This window comes from Sturnira hondurensis, unplaced genomic scaffold (genome assembly GCF_014824575.4).
Source record: "Sturnira hondurensis isolate 20B ecotype Veracruz unplaced genomic scaffold, ASM1482457v3 Scaffold0007487, whole genome shotgun sequence".
Classification (NCBI taxonomy): domain Eukaryota; kingdom Metazoa; phylum Chordata; class Mammalia; order Chiroptera; family Phyllostomidae; genus Sturnira; species Sturnira hondurensis.
In genome coordinates, this window is record NW_028080118.1 from 2,148,017 (window position 1) to 2,154,230 (window position 6,214).

At 33.4% G+C, this 6,214-nt stretch overlaps 1 pseudogene; it reads right to left on the minus strand.

The window, feature by feature from the left end:
• Window positions 1-1,229: 1,229 nt before the first annotated feature.
• On the minus strand, window positions 1,230-1,400 carry LOC118991419 (uncharacterized; annotated as a pseudogene).
• Between the last annotated feature and the right edge of the window lie 4,814 nt (window positions 1,401-6,214).

Below are 6,214 nucleotides of genomic sequence, written 5' to 3' on the forward strand. Positions count from 1 at the left end.
AATAAGACATTGATGATATGGTAGAATGAGTCTTCCTTTGCATCCCTCCTTTGTTTAGTTGTTCTATGCTGCCTAGTATCATCCTGAACTAGGTGTCTACACATACTAAATTTGGTAGTTAATACTATTCACCAAATATTTTCAGCTCTTACAACTTCTTAGTATGTAACAGCATGGCACTTCTCAGCCCCCTTGTGGTTTGATGGGAACATGTGATTACTCCTAGCTAGCAAGTTATGGTTACAAGTGGCATGTGTCCTTTGAAGCCAGGTCACTTCATTGTTCATTTGACACCCTCAAAATGTCTCTGCCCATGTCTCATGTCAACCTACATTTTTTCAGATAGCAAGCATTCTATCTGTTTGAGCCCCAGAATAAAGATGATGTGGAGGAGTACCCCTTGGCAATTCTCTATTCCTGGGAAGTACAGGGAAGAAATAAACCTTTGGCGCTTGAAACTTCTGAGATTATTTTGTTATCTGTTTTGTTTGTAATGCAACACAACCCAGACCATCTTGACTAATGCATCCATAAACAACACATAGTATGTTTTATGTGTTTGAAATCTGTATATAACATGCTATCAAGCATTTTATGCCCTCCCATAACTTGTTTTTCTCATCTAATGTTATGTTCTTCAGATTAATTCATGTGATACGTGCATCCATATTTCTTTCATCTTAAAGGCTGTATACTGTTCTACTGCCTAGTGAACTATAATGCATTCATCCTTCTATTAATAAAAATTTGTGTTGTTTATCATTTTACGCTGTTAATAATAATGCTGCATTATTACACATCTCATTACAATGCTACTAAAATTGTACAGGAGTGCAATTATTGAATTTTCAGGTGCATTCATCTTTGTCATTATTAGGTCTTATCAGATATCTCTCCACAGTGATTATAGAAATGTATTCTGTTACCAGCATAACTTGAGAATTCCTGTTTCTACATACTGCCAACATTTGGTACTGTAACACAGTTTCATTTTTTCAGTGTTATGCATAGTATTAATATACACTTTCTTGATTTCTAGCGAAATTAAACATCATCTCACATGCCTATTTTCCATATGAAATGTATAATTTGTCCTGCTTTTATTTGCATTGTTTACTTTGAAATTTAAGAGTGCCCTTATTAGATATGTGTGTTGAAAGTATCTTCTCTGAGTCTGTTGTCCTTTCAGTTTTTGTATTTTGTTTTAGTCTACACAACTTTAAATTTTTCAATAGGCACATGCCTGGGTTGCAGGCCAGTTCCCGGCAGGTGATGCATGAGAGGCAACCACACATTGTTATTTTTCTCCCTCTCTGCTTCCCTTCCCCTCTAAAGACATATAAATAAAGTGATAAGAACAGATACTACACTTGATCTTAGCCAAAAGGCCGAGAAGCAATGCAAGAAGGAACACACCAAGGCACATCATAATTACATTAGCCAAGACCAAAATGAAGGAGAGAATCCTAGAAGCATCAAGGGATAAGGGGACAGTCACCTACAAAGGGGTACCCATCAGACTGTCAGCAGATTTCTCAAAAGAGACCTTACAGGCAAGAAGGGGCTGGAAAGAAGTATTCCAAGTCATGAAATCCAAAGACCTACAGCCAAGATTGCTTTATCCAGCAAAGCTTTCGTTTAGAATGGAAGGACAGATAAAGTGCTTCTCAGATAAGGTCAAGTTCAAGGAGTTCATCATCACCAAGCCCTTATTATATGAAATGCTAAAGGGACTTATATAAGAAAAAGATGAAAAATATAAACAGTGAAAGGACAGCAAACACACAGTTATTAACAACCACCCTAAAACAAAAGCAAACCAAGAGGACAGCTAGATCAGGAGTGGAACCATAGAAATGAAGAACACATGGAGGGTTAGAAACAGTGGGGTGGGAGGGGGAGAAGGGGGGAGAAGGCACAGAAAATAGCATAGATGGTAGGTAGAAAATAGATAGGGGGGAGGGCGAGAATAGTGGGGGAAATACAGAATCTAAAGAACTTGAGACACGTGGTTATAAACTAAGGGTGGGGGAGAATGGTGGGGGAGGGAGTGTGCGGGTGGAGGGGAATGAAGGGGGGGAATAGAACAACTGTAATGGTATAATCAATAAAATATATTAAAAAGACATAAATAATGATGATGATGATAATAATAATAATAAGAAGAAGTTTAAAAAATTTTTTCAATACTGTCAAGCACTGTATCTCAGCCTATTCACTTACATTTGATCTTCTCTTTACAGCTTTAAGATACAATTCACACCAGATACCATTCACTCATTTAATGTGTAAAAGTGAATGGTTTCAGTATATTCACAATATGTACAACTATTGTAGCAGTCAATTATAGAGCATTTTGTCAGCTTAAAAATAAACACCATACAATTTAGTCAATCACCCAAACTCTCTCCATAAGCAATCATTGTATTTGTTCCTATAGATTTCCCCATTCTGGGCAATTTATATGAATGGAATCATATATGTCATCTTTTGTGACTGGCTTCTTTCAATTTGCTTAATATTCTCCAGGTCCATCCATGTTGTAGCATGGTTTGAATTTTGGTATGCCTTTTAAAAGAAATACTTCTCTAACCTGAGCTCATAATGCTAGTCTCTTTTTTACTTCATTAAATTATATAGTTGGATTTTTACATGTATTTCTTTAATCTGATAGGAGTTGTATATGATTTGAGGTAGGAAACTATTTTTTTCTTGTTGACAGTCAATTGCACTAGTATCGTTTATTAAAATACTCCATCATTTCTCCCAGTATTTATAATACTACATCTATTACATATCAGGGTTGCATACATTATGAATTTGTTCCAAGTCTTTGTACTGTGATGCTTTGGTCTATTTGCTCTTTCAAGTACCTTCCTATCTTGGGTATTGTAACTTCAGCATTGTAAGTTTTTCTCTCTGATAGGGAAAGTCCCTTAAAATATTTCTAAAATTGTTTTGATTATTTTGGGCTCTTTGCAATTCCATTTCATTTGGGGGGTCAAATTCTCAAATTACATGGCAAATTTCCTATAATAATTTTAGGATTGCATTGAATTGATATTTTAATGGAAAACTGTTGTATTTATTATATGAATCTTCCCATCCAAATATATGGTATATATTTCCTTTTGTTCAAGTTTATTGCATTATTCCATATAATCTGTTATCATTTTCTCCACAAAATTTACATATTTTCTATTAATTTTCCTATGTATTTATAATAATTTTAAATCCTATGCATATAGTATTTTTTATAAAATCACATTGTTAATGTTATGCAAGAATGTGATTTATTTTTCCTTATATTGGTTTTTTATCTACCTTTTTAATTAAAATTTCCTCAGTGGTTCTAATGGTTTCATAGCATAGGTTTTCTTGGGTTTTCCAAATAAGCAGTTATATTGTCTGGGGATTCTCTCTCTCTCTCTCTCTCTCTCTCTCTCTCTCTCTCTCTCTCCCCCAAATCCTTGCATTCTTTAGTTATTTTTCTCATCTTACAGGTCTGGTTATGGCTTCTTATGCAGTGTTCAATATAAAAGTGAGAGCAGATGCCCTTTTTTTATTCTTGACTTTAAACATTTCATGATTAAATATTGTACCATATTGAGTTGCCTTCTAGTCCTACTTTTCTTATCAGTTTTTAAAAATAAAAGAAGTGATACTGGTAATATGGATATGCCAAAGAAAAGCCATAAAGGGCTTCCTTTAAGTGAAAAGTAAACTTTCTTGACTTAACAAGGAGAGAGAAAAAATTTGTGCTGAGGGGGCTAAGATCTCTGGTAAGAATCTCCTCTCTGAAATTGTCAAGAAAAAAATATTTTAATTTTTCTTTTCTACCTCAAAGCACAAGATTTATGGCCACAGTGTGTGATATGCTGAGTTAAGATGGAAAAGGTATTAAATTTGTAGGCAGAAGACATGAACAGAAAACAGATTTTGACTGACAGCAAGCAATGTGTTGCACCAAAAAGCATGAGCTTATGGAAGATGTCAGCAAGAAATCCTATGAAACAAGAGACACCAAGCCATTAACTGCAAGTAAGGGATGGTTACTTATATTAAAAATAGCTTTGGATTAAAAAAACACAAGGATTATGAGAGAGAGAGAGAGAGAGAGAGAGAGAGAGAGAGAGAGAAAGAACAGAGTGACATAACTTTTGTTACAGTATATTGTTATAATTATTCTATTTTATTATTAGTTATATTGTTAATCTCTTTCTGTGCCAAATTTATAATGTAAACTTAATCATAAGTACCTATGTATAGAGAAAGTATAGTGTCTCTCGAATTTGGTACAATCTGCAGTCTGCAGCATTCACTGAGGGGTATTGAAACATACACCCCATTGATAAGGGGGGGACTACTGCAACTAAACAGAGGAAATAAATCACAAATCTGGGCTATGGGAAAATAAAAGTAGCACAACACTAATAAGAATGTGATGTGGAAAACCAGGTGCATTGCACTATGGAGTTGTAGAAGACTACAATTTTATTTTTCTGGCAGCTAAATCAAATAAGAAATAGCACACTCTTATAAGGTCCTGAAATGCATAAAAAAGGCAAAATAAACCTTAAGGAGAAGCACAAACTCTGTGAACACTGTGAAATGTACTATATATTGTAATTCTATAATTAAAAAATGTTTGCTTGAAAAAATTAGTAGTGAAATTTTTTAAAATGCCGGTTCTGTACTTAATGAGACAATTCTGTGATTACTTTCCTTTAATATGTGAACATGAAAAGTTATTTAAAATAATTACTCAATTGAAACTGTAGCTACATTCCTGAGATAAAGCCTTTTTGGTATACTATACTTGCATGCAAACAAAATATATATAATTATATATACATATAATTTTTGTGAACATATATTTTATTGAATTCAGGTGGCTTTTCATATATATATATATATATATATATATATATATATATATATATATATAGTGTTTTCCTCTCTACAGTCATAAGTGGGATTGACTTAAAGTTTCATTATCTTGTACTATTTTTATCAGTCTCAATACAAATTTGGTAAACATTTTATCATTTATAAGTTTATAGACCAGTTTGTAAAAAATGGGAAGAGATTATCCAGTCCTTGGATATTTGGAAATGCATGCCTTTAAAGTTCTAGATATATTTGTTTGGGGGAAGAAATTTTTTTAAGTACCGCTTCAACACTTGTCAGGTTTCACATTTTTCTTGTATTTCTTAAATTTAATTTTCATACCTTCTTTTTTCCCTAAATAATCATTGTTAATGTAGATATTGTTTAAATCAATTCTTTTTTGTTCTGGGTTATCAAGATATATTTGAATTGTATTGTTCACAACTTTTCACTTCTCATTCTTTCTATCTCAGTTAATATCCCTTCTTTCTGAATTAGATATGTTGTAATGTTTCTCGGGGCTTTACGGTCCTAAAATCCTTACTTTGCCTCCTCTGTTGAGTGATAACTTAACCTAGGTATACAATTTTAGGTTTGCAGTTATTTCTTTACAGAATCTGGTAATTTTTATTCTACTGTATTCTGGCTTCAATCTTGCTATTAAGTATTGTATTGCCAATTTGCTCGTTAAGTACTCTATTGTCAAATTGTAAGTAATTGTGTTTTTTTCTTGTTTTCATTCTTTAGTGTCATGAAGTTTCCCTGGGTGATGTCTAGATATGACTCATGAATAAAATGCTTTCTGACTGTTTTCTGTTTCTCTACTATTCAAAACTTTTAGAGTTTATACTTAGTAGTTTGTATTAAACAATGATTGCCTTTTTTAATGTGTGTTTTCAAACTGCACATTCTCATCAACCATGCACTTCAGGATATTGCAATAATTCCCCCAGGGGCTCTTATTGAGAACTGATTTTATTGATGATAATTGAGTCCACTGGAGTGGATGAGTTTGCTCAGAGCACAGTGAGAAGTGGCCATATATCAGAAGAGTAAGAAATACAAAATGAATATTGATGAGCTTATGAGAGCAATTTCAAAAAACTGGTAGGAACAGAACCCTAATCACAATGGAAGTTGGCTGCAGAATGATTTGCAACAAAGGCAAAGGACAGATATAAGGTAGTAGCTGGTGGGATTTGGAGGGAGGAGATGTTAAAATGAAAACAATGTTCTATATAAATGTAGATGTGACAGATCAACGATATAACTGGAAAGGAAAAGACTGGATATTTTTAAAGTTAGTTCCCCTAGAAGATGGAAG